The sequence below is a fragment of the Equus quagga genome, chromosome 13 (assembly GCF_021613505.1).
Source record: "Equus quagga isolate Etosha38 chromosome 13, UCLA_HA_Equagga_1.0, whole genome shotgun sequence".
Classification (NCBI taxonomy): domain Eukaryota; kingdom Metazoa; phylum Chordata; class Mammalia; order Perissodactyla; family Equidae; genus Equus; species Equus quagga.
In genome coordinates, this window is record NC_060279.1 from 66,132,116 (window position 1) to 66,146,324 (window position 14,209).

The 14,209-nt window shown below is 37.3% G+C and overlaps 1 protein-coding gene across 1 annotated transcript in view; it reads left to right on the top strand.

The window, feature by feature from the left end:
- PHLPP2 (PH domain and leucine rich repeat protein phosphatase 2) overlaps positions 1-14,209 on the top strand; it is a 73,038-nt gene that overhangs the window by 16,384 nt on the left and 42,445 nt on the right. The window lies entirely within an intron of this gene.

A 14,209-nucleotide genomic window follows, 5' to 3' on the forward strand; every position in this document is an offset into this window, starting at 1 on the left:
ATCAAAAGCTGTTTTTAAGCCAGTTAACTAGTGTAGTTGAAAAACGAGAGAGGGGCGTGGTTAAGGGAAGACTTAGAATTATTAGCCAAATATATCTTCCCTTTTTATTTTTTGCTCTTTGTTTTCTGGTATTTTGCTAATTTACTAGAATTGTTTTATGCCTTTGCCAGAATCTTGATCAAATCAGTGCTTTAGTGTCAGTTATATTTTCAAGTTCCTTGTGAAGCCCATGAACTTTTGGATAGTTCAAGAATATTGAGAAGTAGATGGTCATTATCATATACGACTTAACATTTGATGAATACATGTGTCAAATGTATATATTGTTGAATTTAGTGGGCTTGAAATCTAGTATTTTTTACTTTCTGTTCTCTTTTGATGCATTTTTCCCCTATCAACTAGTTTTTATGTGATCACTTCAGTAATAAGGATTGATTTTATAATAATAAACTTAGATTTATTAAAATCATATTTTCTGAATATTATTTTCTAAATATACATAGTCTACTAACACTACTACTGAGTACCATTTATTGAATGCTTACCATGTGCTTTTATGCTTATGAATTACCCAATTTACTCATTACAACCACCTTATGCTATAGGAACTATTATCTCGTTTTACAGATGAGAAAACTGAGACAGAGAAGTTAAGTAACTTGTCCAAGGTCATACAACTAGTAAGTGCCATTTAACAACTAACAGTTTTGAATTAATATGACCCACTTCTCAAACAATTGAACTAATAACTAAATTATTAGTGTATGTAGGCATAACCATTTACTAAGATTCCCTGCTCTCATTTCTCAAATTGTTGATTTAATTTCTGTATACTTCTTGATAGAATTCTTGTGACATAATATCACAAGCCAGTTTTATTAATTGTACTTCACAAGAGATTTTATTTATAATTTTTCGTCATAACAATATTTTATGACATGTTGTTCCTTAAAAGTTTAATTTCATTTTATTTCCATTAATTTCTCTCCTTTGCTGGTTTATGGAGGGAGAATAATTGCTTGATTAAAACTGAGGAAAGTCTTTTAAGATTAATTTAAAGAACACACCCTTCTATTACTATAAAACTTGGTGTAAAAAAAAAAATTCAGCAACTTGGAACAGTAACATGCTCCTTATCTGATTGTGGTTGAACATGAGTTCTTCATTATATATTTTCATTCTGGGATGAAAGTTGAGCATTAAAGTGCTAGTGACCTCATTTTTAACCATTGAGATTGCGTTTGCATTCAGTTATATTGCAATTTTTGGCACTGATTACATTAATTTTCTACCACCACCTGATAAATTGTAGCATGCCCAGGATCTTAATGTACCTGTAAGAGGATGTTTCCAGTAGAGTCTAAAGAGTACCGATTTGTAGTACTTATTGTATTTTGGGGGGACTCTTTCCAGAGAACATTTCCAAAAGTAAGCTCTATTAATTTAGAGAAGCTGGTTTAATTTGAGTGAGAAAATTATGTTTGGGAAAGAAGTTTTTACAGCTAATTATTTTTGAAAATAATTATTTTTGGAAAAAAAATATATATGGCACCAAAAACAAAAGATAAAAAAAATATATATTGATAAGTCTATTAGTTATCTCTTGGCTATGTAACAAATTGCCTCAAAACTTGGTGACTTAACAAGATAGTAAATATCTTTATATTTACTGTTGGCCCCGTGGTCGAGTGGTTAAGTTCTCGCACTCTGCTTCAGTGGCCCAGGGTTTCGCCGGTTCGGATCCTGGGCACAGACATGGCACTGCTCATTAGGCCACGTTGGGGTGGTGTCCCACATGCCACAACTAGAAGGACCCACAGCCAAAATATACAACTATGTACTTGGGGGATTTGGGGAAAAAAAGCAGAAAAAAGAAAATTGGCAACAGTTGTTAGCTCAGGTGCCAACCTTTAAAAAAAAAAAAAAAGATAGTAAATATTATCTCATACAGTTTCTGTGGGTCAGAAATCCAGGAATACTTTAGCTGGATGGTTCTGGCTTGGGTCTCATGAGATTGTAGTCACTCTGTTACTTGAAGCTGTAGTCATCCCAAGGCTTGAGTGGGGCTGGAAGATTCACTTCTAACATGGCTCACACATCTAGCTTTTGGTAGCAGGTCTCAGTTCCTCACCAGCTTTGGCAGGAGCTTTCAGTTACTTGCTATGTAGACCTCTCTACAGGGCTAAGTGTCTTCACGACATGGCAGCTAGCTTCTCCCAGTGATGAAACACACACACTTGAGGCCTCAGTGTTTTTTATGACCTAGCCTCATAAGTTACCATCATTTTCACCCCTTTCTGTTTATTAGAAGTAGGCTACTAAATACAGTCCACATTACAGAGAGGGGAATTAAGCCCCACTTTTTGAAGAGAGGTGTATCAAAGAATTTGTGGACGTGTCTGATAGCCATCACAAAAAGTCTGCTTCCCTCTCACCTTGCTCCTCCAACCACCCCGTTCCTAAATCCAGAGACAACCACTGTTAACAGAAGAAAAGATATTTTTGAGGTATTCTCTTTGAAGCAAATAGCTTAGTAATCAGCTTTAAATGTTTCATGTGTAGAGTTTTTGGTGCGTTAACTTAGTTGGAATATAGTGTTAATGAGGCCAGGGTCATAAGGGCATAAGTTCAAACCAGTTAATGTTGCTGTGTTTGCAGGATATAAAAGGTAGCTGGTACTCCAAGCAGCCATTATGCAAATACTAGTTATCACTCTCTGGAGAGGAGGTGCTGGGGGAAGAGTGAGTGAGATGCCTGGCTGAGTGCAAATTCATGATATAAAAGCTGTGGAGAGAATATGTTCAACTAAAGATGAATGGGTAGCGTGATCCATTGTGGAGATTAAGAGAACACATTAATCAACTCCTTATTTGTGTATGAGGAAGCAGAGTCTAGAAGGTGTGATTTGCTGGTGAAGTTGTAGTTCTGGGGCTGTATAGCTCAGGTAGCACAACTCCCAGCCTGAGCATTTCTTTCTGTGATATTCTCTGAACACACTGTTCAAGACAGTTTTGCCCAAAGAGCATAAACACCACCAAAAAAAGCCAGATACAAAAGAATCACATGGTATGTTTCCGTTCATTTAAAGTTGAAAAGTGGGCAAAACTCAGCCATATTGTTTAGAGATATGTGGCAATATTACTCTCTGCCCACCAAAATCTGTTCTTTCCTTCTTCCGTAATGATAGAATGGTAGTTGGGCACAGACAGCTCAGCTGCACCTCATTTCCCAGCCTTTCTCACAGTTGGTGTGCATGTGTGACAGAGTTTTCTTCAGTGGTGTGGAGTGGAATTGTTGTGGGCCACTTCCACACCTGGTTCCTAAAACCTCCCACACATGCTTCTTAGTGCTCTTTTCCTCTTCCATGGGCTAGAATGGCAATCATCAGAGCAATATTTGAAGTCACGTTGAAAATGGCAGAGCCGCCATCAGCCTGAGTTTCTTGATAGAGTGGCCCCCTGGCAACTCACAATCACCACCCTAACAGAGTTAAATTTCTATTGTGTTTGAGCCATTATATTCTTTTTGTTATAGTAGTTTAACCTGCTATAACTAATACAGGATGCATATGTAAGTGGCAAAAATAGAGAGAAAGCGAGGAAATGATCATTGTAAAAGTCAGGAGAGTGGCTGACCCCTAGGATGGAAGAAGGAGGACGTGATTCCTACAAGTAGAATTTTTGAGTCACTACATACAGTAGTCTGTCCTTATCCGTGGGTGACACCTTCCAAGATCCCCAGTCGATACCTGAAACCACAGGTAGTACCAAACCGTATATATACTATGTTTTTTCTTATATGTACATACTTATTTGAGGTGTGACAGCAAAACTAGCATGAATTTCTTTTTCCTTCTTCACAGTTTCATGGATAAAAAATTCATTCTTACCGTAGACCTTAGCACACTCAGCACACGATGTTTTTCTTTCCTTATTAAGTCGAGAACTTTCACCTTTTCGCTTAAAGGGAGCATTCTCTTGGGCATATTCCAATTGCCAGCATCACTACTCTTGCCTTTTGGGGTCATTAAGTAAAATAAGGATACCTTAAACAAAAGCCCTGCGATACCATGACAGTTACTCTGATAACTGAAATGGCTACTAAGTCACTAACAGGCCGGTAGCATGTACAGCGTGGATACACTGGACAAAGGGATGATTCACGTCCCAGTGGGATGAGGTGGGATGGTGCAAGATTTCATCACGCTACTCAGTACATGCACAATTTAAAACTTATGAATTGTTTATTTCTGGAGTTTTCTATTTAATATTTTTGGACTACGATTGACTTTGGGTAACTGAAAGTACAGAAAGTGCAACTGTGGATGGGGGACTACTATATACTTTAAAAATTTTGACTAAATATTCCTAAATTGCACAGGTGGGTGATACCAATGTACATTTTAATCAGTAGAATTTGGGAGTACTCATTTCCTTACACCTTTGCCAACATTAGGTATTATTGTTACAATTAATCTTTGCCCCAAATTGCAAAAAATACTATCTCATGTTAATTTGCATATTTTAAGCTTCATTGTTAAACTATAGGAGTAATATATTAAAAAACATTCCACCACCCTCATACAATTGCTTTTATGATTGGGCATTTTCTTAGTCTTATTTTATATGCATGTTGCACATTTGTAATTATTGCATCCATACCTTTTTTTCTTTTTAAAAATTTTATTTTTAATTACACAAGTAAACTGTGAATATAGTCTCATTATCTGTAGTGTTTTAATTTCTTATAGTCAGTTCCTGAGCCCATTCACTGCTTAATAGATAACCACTACAGTCATGTGCTGCATAACGACGTTTCACTCAACAACAAACTGTATATATGGTGGTGGTCCTGTAAGATTAATACCGTATAGTCTAGGTGTGTAGCAGGCTATACCATCTAGGTTTGTGTAAGTACTGTAGGGGAGGAAGAAATTTTCCTCTCCCCTTCTAGGCTCTGCTGGCTGGTCTAAGAATTGAATTGACATGAGACAGATGAGGAGAAAAACAAACAGAAGTTTAATGAGCATACATGAGAGAAACCCAGGAAAAAAGAATAACTCACCAAAATGGCCAAAGCACTCACCTTAAATACTATCTTCAGCTAAAGACAAAAGATGATGTTGGGGCTGGGGAGAGTCAGGGACTTCAAAGGGAGGGAAGGCAACTCACAGAGAGGTGAAAAGGAGCAAACCAGTGTTTGTTTTTGGCCACACAGAATAGAAAAACACAGAAAGGAGCCCAACAAACAGGTTTTTTTTAATCTGAATTCTTTTAGGCAGTTAAGGGGGACATAATAAGAAAACCTTTGGGTCTTTTGTTTCTTAAAAGTAATCAGCCTAAAATAATCCTGATGTTAAAGAGACATTTTGAGGTGGTAAATTTTGTTCTCCTTCCGTACACTCTGACATTCGTACAATGACAAAATCACCTAAGGGCATACTTCTCAGAACATATCCCTGTCCTTAAGTGATGCATGACTGTATTATCAATTTGCTATATACCTGTTCAGAATTTTCAAGCTCTTATTTCTATGTAATGTGTATTTGTAGAAATACATTTTGTTTACATAAATGATGTTATTTGGTATTGGTCTTCATGCTTTTTTCACCTAACAGTATATTTTGGAGTTGTTTCCTCAACTGTCTTCTATATGTATTTCTTTAAGTTGCATAGTAGTGAATATCATGTATATATTGTAATTTATGAAACTATTTCCTAGTGATGGAAATTTACATTATTTCCAGTTTTTGATTATTACAAACAACATTGTAGTAAAATTGCATCTTTATGCACCTGTGTTTCTTCAGAGTAGATCTCTAAATATGAAATTATGAAATTATTGGGTCATCGGATATTCACATTTAAAGTATTACTACTGCAGAACAAATGTATATCCCATCAGTATATCAGAGTACCCTCTTGCCCACAGTATCATCTTTTAATAGTACTGGCATTTAAAATTTTTCCTAATCTGATGGATAAAATGATGGCCACATTGTTTTAATTTTTGTTTCCCTGATTACTAGTGTGGTTGAATATTGTTTCATATTTTCTTTGGCTCTTTAGATTTCTTCTCCTTTGAATTACCCATTGATATTTCTATGCAAATTTTTGTTTATATTTTTTTGTATTGATCTAAAGGGCTTCTGAATATATTCTGAATATACACATCCTTTGGATACTATATTTATGACAAAATTTTTTTCCAGCCTGTAACTTGTCTTCTAATTTCGTTTGTTGTGCAGAAGTTTTATTTAATTAGATTTAGTCAGTCTTTTCCTTTGATGCATTTACATTCCTTCCCTATCCTAGGTCATAAACAGATCCTGTGTTTTCTTCTAGTGCTTTTATATTTTTAAAATATGAAGTAGGAATCTAACTTTACTTTTTTCTCCATGGCTGGATAGCCAGTTGTCCCAGCAACATTTATGGAATAGCTCATCCTTTCGCTACTGATTTGAAGCATCACCTTGATTATTGTTAAGTTCCTATACAGGCAGGGGTCTATTTTTGGACCCTGTCCTGTTACATGGATCTATTTGTCTTGTGCTAATGTAGGACTATTTTAATTAATATATCTATATGATATATTTTGATAGCTGATAGGGAAGTTCCCTGTCGCTGTTCTTCTCTGGAAAATCAGGGAGATCTCTAGAATCAGGGAAGTCTCTCTGAAGAAGTAGTATTTGACTTGGTTCTTTAAAAATTGACAGAATTCCAATAAGCAGAAAGGAAAAGGAGGACAGAAGTGGGATATTAGAAATTTCAATGCATGTTCTGTGAATCACATATAGAGTTCAGATTGTTCTGGGCCTTGAGTGCAATATGAAGAGTTTAGCCTTCATTTGCCAGATGGCAGCAGGAAGTGATGGGATCCAAGTGAGCCAGAGAAAGATGAATCTGGCACCAGTGTGGATAATAATTCAGGTGTGAGTTAAAAGGAGTCTAAACTAGGGAATGGGAAGCAATCATTCATATGCGAGACTTTTTTTTTTGTGAAGAAGATTGGCCCTGAGCTAACATCTGTGCCCATCTTCCTGTATTTTGTATGTGGAACACTGCCACAGCATGGCTATATGAGTGGTATAGGACCTGGGGTCTGAACCCATGAACCTGGGCTGCCAAAGCAGAGCATGCTGAACTTAACCACTACACCACTGGGCTGGTCCCCATAGGAGAGACTTTTGAAGGAATAATCAGTAAGAATTAATGGTTGATTGAAAAAGGAACGTGAAGAAGAAAACCTAAGAGTTGGAGCTGACTGAGATTTTGAGCCTCAGTGACTTTGGGAGAATGACAGGATTTGAGTTGTAAGAAGGAGGCAGTTTGTAGGAATGGTGATGACGTGGTTGCAGGCATGTTTAATTTTAAGAGGTGGTAAGTATCCAGTGGAGATGTCTGGCAGATAGTTGGAAATGTGGAACTAGAGTTTAGGAAGTACAGATCTGGGAGTCAGACACATGAGAATGTTAAAGCCATGGAAGTTGTTAAGATATCTTGAAAGAGAATACTTAAATATAGGAAAAGAAGGAGGCTTAGGGCAGAACTTGAACTTTCACTATAATAACTAGTATTTATTTTACACCCTTACTGTATGTTGAGTACTTACGAAAGCGCTGAGCACTCTACATAGATTTCTCATGTGATCTTTATAACGCTAAAGGTAGGTGTTATTATTTCAGAGAGGTTGTAAGTTGCCGAAGTCAAATAGAGAGCTAAGAAACAGATAAATCTGTCTACTTCTAAATCTCATCCTTTTAAGGTCTAGGATACTCCACCATTTGGTTGTTGGAGAAATAGAGGAATATGAGGAATCCGTAAAATGTAAGCACTGGGAAGGACTAGGGATCATCTAGTCCCACTTCTTGGTCTTAAACTTGGGAAACTAAGGCCTAAAGATATAAGAAGACTTATTTGGGACCATGAAACCAGATGGTAGAATTGCTTAGCCACAACTGCTTCTGAAATTTTTCTACTAAAGTACTTCAAATAGCAGAAGTTTTTTGTGTGGTGTGGGGGGGACTATTGCAAGTTTGAAATTTGTTTTGAGGTATCCTTTTTTATTGTTCTAATGTAAGTAAATATTTCATTTTTACCCTTCAGTGTATCTGGTATAAATGGTGCTTCAATTTTCTCTGACTTCTTTCAAGATTTTTTCTTTGTCTTTAGTTTTCAGCAGTTTGATTATGAATTGTCTGGGCTTAATTTTCTTTGATTTATCCTGTTTGAGGTTCACTGAACTTCTTGAATCTCTAAGTTTATGTCTTTCATTTGGGAAGTTTTTGCCTATTATTTCTTCAAATAACTTTTCAGCATAGCACTTTTTCTTCTCTCTCTCTGGTTCTACCCCCTTTCCATCTTCGGAGCTTTTGGCATGCTGTTTAAGATCATTGTATGACTCAAGGGTGAGCCCAGGAGTTCAGAGACAACTTTATGGGATTGTTTTCCAGCACTCCTTCCTCTTCAATAAGTCTTGGGCCTTTATTTAACCCATCCTGTTGGGCACTTCCCACAACTGCACCCAACTCCAGGGCCCAGCACAGGAGGAGACGGAAAATACAACAGGTTTTCACCCCCTGTCTCTTGGGACTGCATATCTTCCAGTCAGAGAGGGAAGTTCATCCCCCTCATAGTTTTAGGTGCCTGTGTCCCTCACCCTTGCAGCTACTCCTGGGGCCTGGTGCTGGAGAAAATAAAGAAAATGGAAAAAAAAGGAAAAGTGAGGAATTTCTCCTGCTCTCTGGGCATGAGGGGACCCCTTTCCCACTCTTCACGACCGAACTTGAGGGCTTCTCCTACAAGTCCACACCAGTGCCCACTTCTAGGTCTGGAGCTTTTTCGAGTCCTGGCTGGGGGATGTCAGAGGAGGAAAAAATGGTAAACTCACTACTGTTAGGTGGTATTTTTAATTCTGTTTTTCTTCCCTAATCTGCCTGCTACTGTTTACTTTTCAGGGGCCTCATTTAGCTGCTCCATGTATTCTGTCCAGGTTTTATAGGTACATTCAGTGGGAGAGACAAGATAGAGTGTGCTTTCTCCATCTTACTCAGAACTAGAACCCTAATGGTGTCTTTTGTTTAAAAGAAGTATTTATTTTTTATTTTTTATTTTTTGAGGAAGATTAGCCCTGAGCTAACATTTGCTGCCAATCCTCCTCTTTTTTGCTGAGGAAGACTGGCCCTGAGCTAACATCCATGCCCATCTTCCTCTAGTTTATATGTGGGACGCCTACCACAGCATGGCTTGCCAAGCGGTGCTATGTCCGCACCCGGGATCCGAACCGGTGAACCCCGGGCTGCCGAAGCAAAACATGCGAACTTAACTGCTGTGCCACCGGGCCAGCCCCCAGTACCTCATTTTAATATAGTCCAATTTAACAGTCTTTTCCTTTATTATTTTCTAGAAGCTTTATTATTTTGACTTTCAATTTATATTCACAGTCTGTCTGACTTCATTTTTTATTCTTTGTTTGTTTTGAGTATCATCATGATCTCATGGGCTTGAATATACTTGTTTCAACTCATTATAGCCATTATTCTTTTTGATGCTCAATTTGTCCCTTCTCAACTACTGTGAGCTCTTTCAAGTTGGCTCTGCGTCCTTCCAACATGACCCCAGTAGTCTTCAATAGCATTCTGGATTTTCCATTAAGTTCTTGGACAACAAGATGTCCTAAGATCATCTTTTCATTATCTGACTCAGACTAGGAATAAACCACTTTTCTAAGGACTCCTGGTTCATTTTAATGAAAAATTATATTTAGAGATTATACTTTGGGCAATAGAGATACTCATTGCTACAGGGTTACCCTTGGTTCTTTTTTTTAGAAACTTTTTTTTTCTTTTGTAGGGAAAGATTCACCCTGAGCTGACATCTGTTGCCAATCTTCCTCTTTTTTTCCCCTCCCCAACCCCACCATGCATGGTTTGTATATCCTAATTGTAAGTCCTAGTTCTTCTATGTGAGCCACCACCACATCATGGCAACCGACAGATGGGCGGTGTGGTTCCGAGACTGGGAAATGAACCCAGGCTGCTGAAGTGGTGAGAGTGCTGAACTTTAACCACTAGACCATTAGGGCTGGCTCTAGAAACTTTTTTTTTTAATTATAAAAGCAATCCATTTTCTTTATAGAACATTTGAAAGTATAAACATTTAAGGAAATTAAAATTATCCCTAATTTTCCACTTAGAATCTTGGATTTTGAGATTGTAAAACTACTTTTTTTTTTTTTTTTTTTAAGATTTTATTTTTTCCTTTTTCTCCCCAAAGCCCCCCGGTACATAGTTGTGTATTCTTCGTTGTGGGTTCTTCTAGTTGTGGCATGTGGGACGCTGCCTCAGCGTGGTCTGATGAGCAGTGCCATGTCCGCGCCCAGGATTCGAACTAACGAAACACTGGGCCGCCTGCAGCAGAGCGCGTGAACTTAATCACTCGGCCACGGGGCCAGCCCCTGTAAAACTACTTTTTAATTAGAACTATTAGACACTCCAAATACTTATTAGAACGTCCCAATTCTGTTTTTTATCACTTTCAGAATATCAGAGACTTGAGGCGCTCTGTGTCTAGCAAACCCTCTAAAATTAATGATAAAACAGCATGTTATTTCATATACACATAACTTACCCCAAACAAAATTGAATATTCCCTTTTGAGAGTGGTAGTGGATAGATTTAGGAGTTTTCTGTGTAATAAACTATAAAGAAATTTGGCCAAGCAAAAAGAGACTAAAAAAATTATACATCAATTGATTTAATATCTGTTTCGTGTAAACTTTCAAAGAGACTGTTAGACAATTAAGTATGATAAACTTTAATGAAGTCCCATTTTTACATAATTTAACCAACTTTGTAATAGGTAATGAGGTTAACCAGGATGGGGAATATAAATGCAATGGCAGGTTTGGAGAGAATAGTAAGATTAAAACAAAAAAATAACTTTATTGAGATACAACTCACATACCATAAAATTCACCCTCTAGAAGTATCCAATTCAGTGCTTTTTAGTATATTCAGAGAGTTGTGCAAGCATCATCACTATCTAGTTTTAGAAGGTTTTCATCACCATAAAATGAGATCCTATATCTGTTAGCAGTCATTCCCCATTCCCCACTCCCACAACACCTGGCAACCTTGAATCTACTTTCTGTTTTTTCTGTCTTTTTTTTTTTTTTGGAGGACAATTAGCCCTGAGCTAACATCTGCTGCCAATCATCCTCTTTTTGCTGAGGAAGACTGGCCCTGAGCTAACATCCATGCCCATCTTCCTCTACTTTATATGTGGGACGCCTGCCACAGCATGGCTTGCCAAGCAGTGCCATGTCGGCACCTGGGATCTGAACCAGCGAACCCTGGGCCGCTGAAGCAGAACATGCAAACTTAACCACTGCGCTACCAGGCTGGCCCCTGTCATTTTTTATTTTTCCTTCTTCTCCCCAAAGCCCCCTGGTACATAGTTGTGTATTTTTAGTTGTGGGTCCTTCTAGTTGTGGCATGTGGGATGCCGTCTCAGCGTGGCTTGATGAGCAGTGCCATGTCTGCACCCAGGATTTGAACTGGTGAAACCCTGGGCCACCAAAGCAGAGCGTGCGAACTTAACCACTTGGCCCCGGGGCTGGCCCCATACTTTCTCTTTTTATAGATTTACCTGTTCTGACAATCCGTCTAAATGGATCATACATACTTGTTTTTTGTGGCTGGACTTTTGACTTAGCATAATGTTTTCAAGGTTCATCCATGTTGTAGCATGTATCAGTACTACTTTTTATGGCTGAATAATATTCCATTGTGTGGATATACATTTTGTTTTGCATCGATCAGTTGATGGACATTTAGGTTGTTTCTACTTTTTTGGCTGTTATGAATAATGCTACTATGAGTAGTCATGTACAAGTTTTTGTGTGGACGTATGTTTTCAGTTCTCTTGCATATAGATGAAGGAGTGGAGTTGCTGCATCATATGGTGACTCTGTGTTTAACCTTTTGAGGAACTGCCAGACTGTTTTCTAAAATGGCTGCACCATTTTATAATGCCACCAGGAATGTAAGAGGGTTCCAGTTTCTGTACATCCTTGCCAACATTTGTTATTGTTTGTCTTTTTTTATTGTATTCATCCTAGTGGGTGCGAACTGGTTTCTCGTTGTGGTTTTGATTTGCATTTATGTAGTAACTAATGAAGTTGAGCATCTTTTCATGTGCTTTTTGGCCTTTTGTTTATCTTCTTTGGAGAAATATCTATTTAAATCCTTTGCCTGTGTTTTAATTGGGTTATTTGCGTTTACTTGCTGAATTGTAACAGTTCTTTATTTATTCTAGATACAAGACTTTTGTTAGATATATGATTTGAAAATATTCTCTCCTATTTCATGAGTCATCTTTTCACTTACATGATGGTATCTGTTGAAGGACAACAGTTTTTTATTTTTGATGAAATCCAATTTATATGTATTTTCTTTTTTGTCACTTGTGCTTTTTCTGTCAATATCTAAGAAACCATTGCCTCATCTAAGGTCACAAGATTTATTGCTATGTTTTCTTCTAAGAGTTTTATTTCTTACATTTAGGTCTATGATCCATTTTGAATTAATTTTTGTATATGGTGTGAGGTTAGGGATCCAGCTTCATTCTTTTGCATGCGGATATTGGGTTGTCCCAGCACCGTTTGTTGACAAGACTATTCTTTCTCCATTGAGTTATCTTGGTACCCTTGTCAAAAATCAGTTGTCCATAAATATGGGGCTTTATTTGTGAACTCTCAATTCTATTCCATTGCTCTCTGGCCATCCTTATATCAGTACTGTACTTTATATGCCAAGTCCTTACTGTTTAGCAAGTTTTGACATGGGAAATGTGAGTCCTCCAGCTTTGCTCTTTTTCAAGGGTTTTTTTTGGCTTTTCTGAGTCCATTGCATTTTTATATGAATTTTAGGATCATTTTGTCAATTTCTACCATGAAGGTAGCTGGAATTTCAATAGGGATCACATTGAATCTGTAAATCAGTTTGGGGAGTTTTGCCATCTTAACAATATTAAGTCTTCCAACCCATGAAGACTGGATGTCTCCATTTATTTAGGTCTTCTTTAATTTCTTTCAACTATGTTTTGTAGTTTTCAGTATGTAAGTTTTATTCCTCTTTTCATTTTATTCTTTTTTTTGCTATTGTAAATGCAATTACTTCCTTAATTTCACTTCTGAATTGTTTATTCCTAATGCATAGAAATACAATTGATTTTTTAAAAATCTTGTATCCTGCAACTTTGCTGAGCTCATTTATTAGTTATAAAAGTCTTTTTTTCTGCCTCACTTAGGATTTTCAATATGCAAGATCCTATCTTTTGCAAATAGAGATTGTTTTACTTCTTTCTTTCCAGTCTGATACTGGTTTTGAATCTGTAAATGTGAGGTGAGTAGAGACATCTGTTGGACATGTCTTGCAGGCAATTGGATATATGAGATCAGAACTAAGAGAATACTAGGGCAGGAGATAGAAATTTGAGGGCCATTATCAACATGTGAATAGTGCAGTTTGAGAGGTGGACGCCAGATTGAAGTAAATTGAGTAAATAGGAGGTGAGGTAACAGAGATTGCTAATATAGAAGCACAGATGAGAAGAAAAGAGCCTCAAAGAATAAACTTACAGAGCTTCTCAAAATATGGTTTGTGGGCCATCTGCATTTACATTACCTGGGATACTTGTTAAAAATATATTTTCATGTTTCATCCCAGGCCCTCTGAATTAGACTCTTTGTGGATGAGTCTTGGTGTTCTGCAGTTTAAACTAATTCTCAGATAAAGAAATTGGAGAACCACTGAACTAAAGGAATTCTACAGTTGAGACTTGGAGGGAATGGGAGAAAACTTTAGTGCTTTTGTAGCTTTGATAGAAACAATAAGGAAGGTGAAGTTGAAGAGTGAGAAGAGAGAGGAACCAAACTCCCAACGAAGGTGGAATTTAGAATATAGATGAAAGTACTGGCCTAGAATAGAAGGAGAAATGATTCTCCCATATATCTAGTGTTAACATACAAAGTTTTAAAGCTTTGAAGTAATCTAGTCCATTTCCTCTGATGTTATCTATAGGACACATAGTTAAAAGGGCAAAGTGATGCCCAAGTTTCCATAATCAATTATGTAATAATACTGAGTACAACCTAGTTTTCTCAACTCTCAGGTTATTGCTATTTGCACCACGTCATACTATTTCTG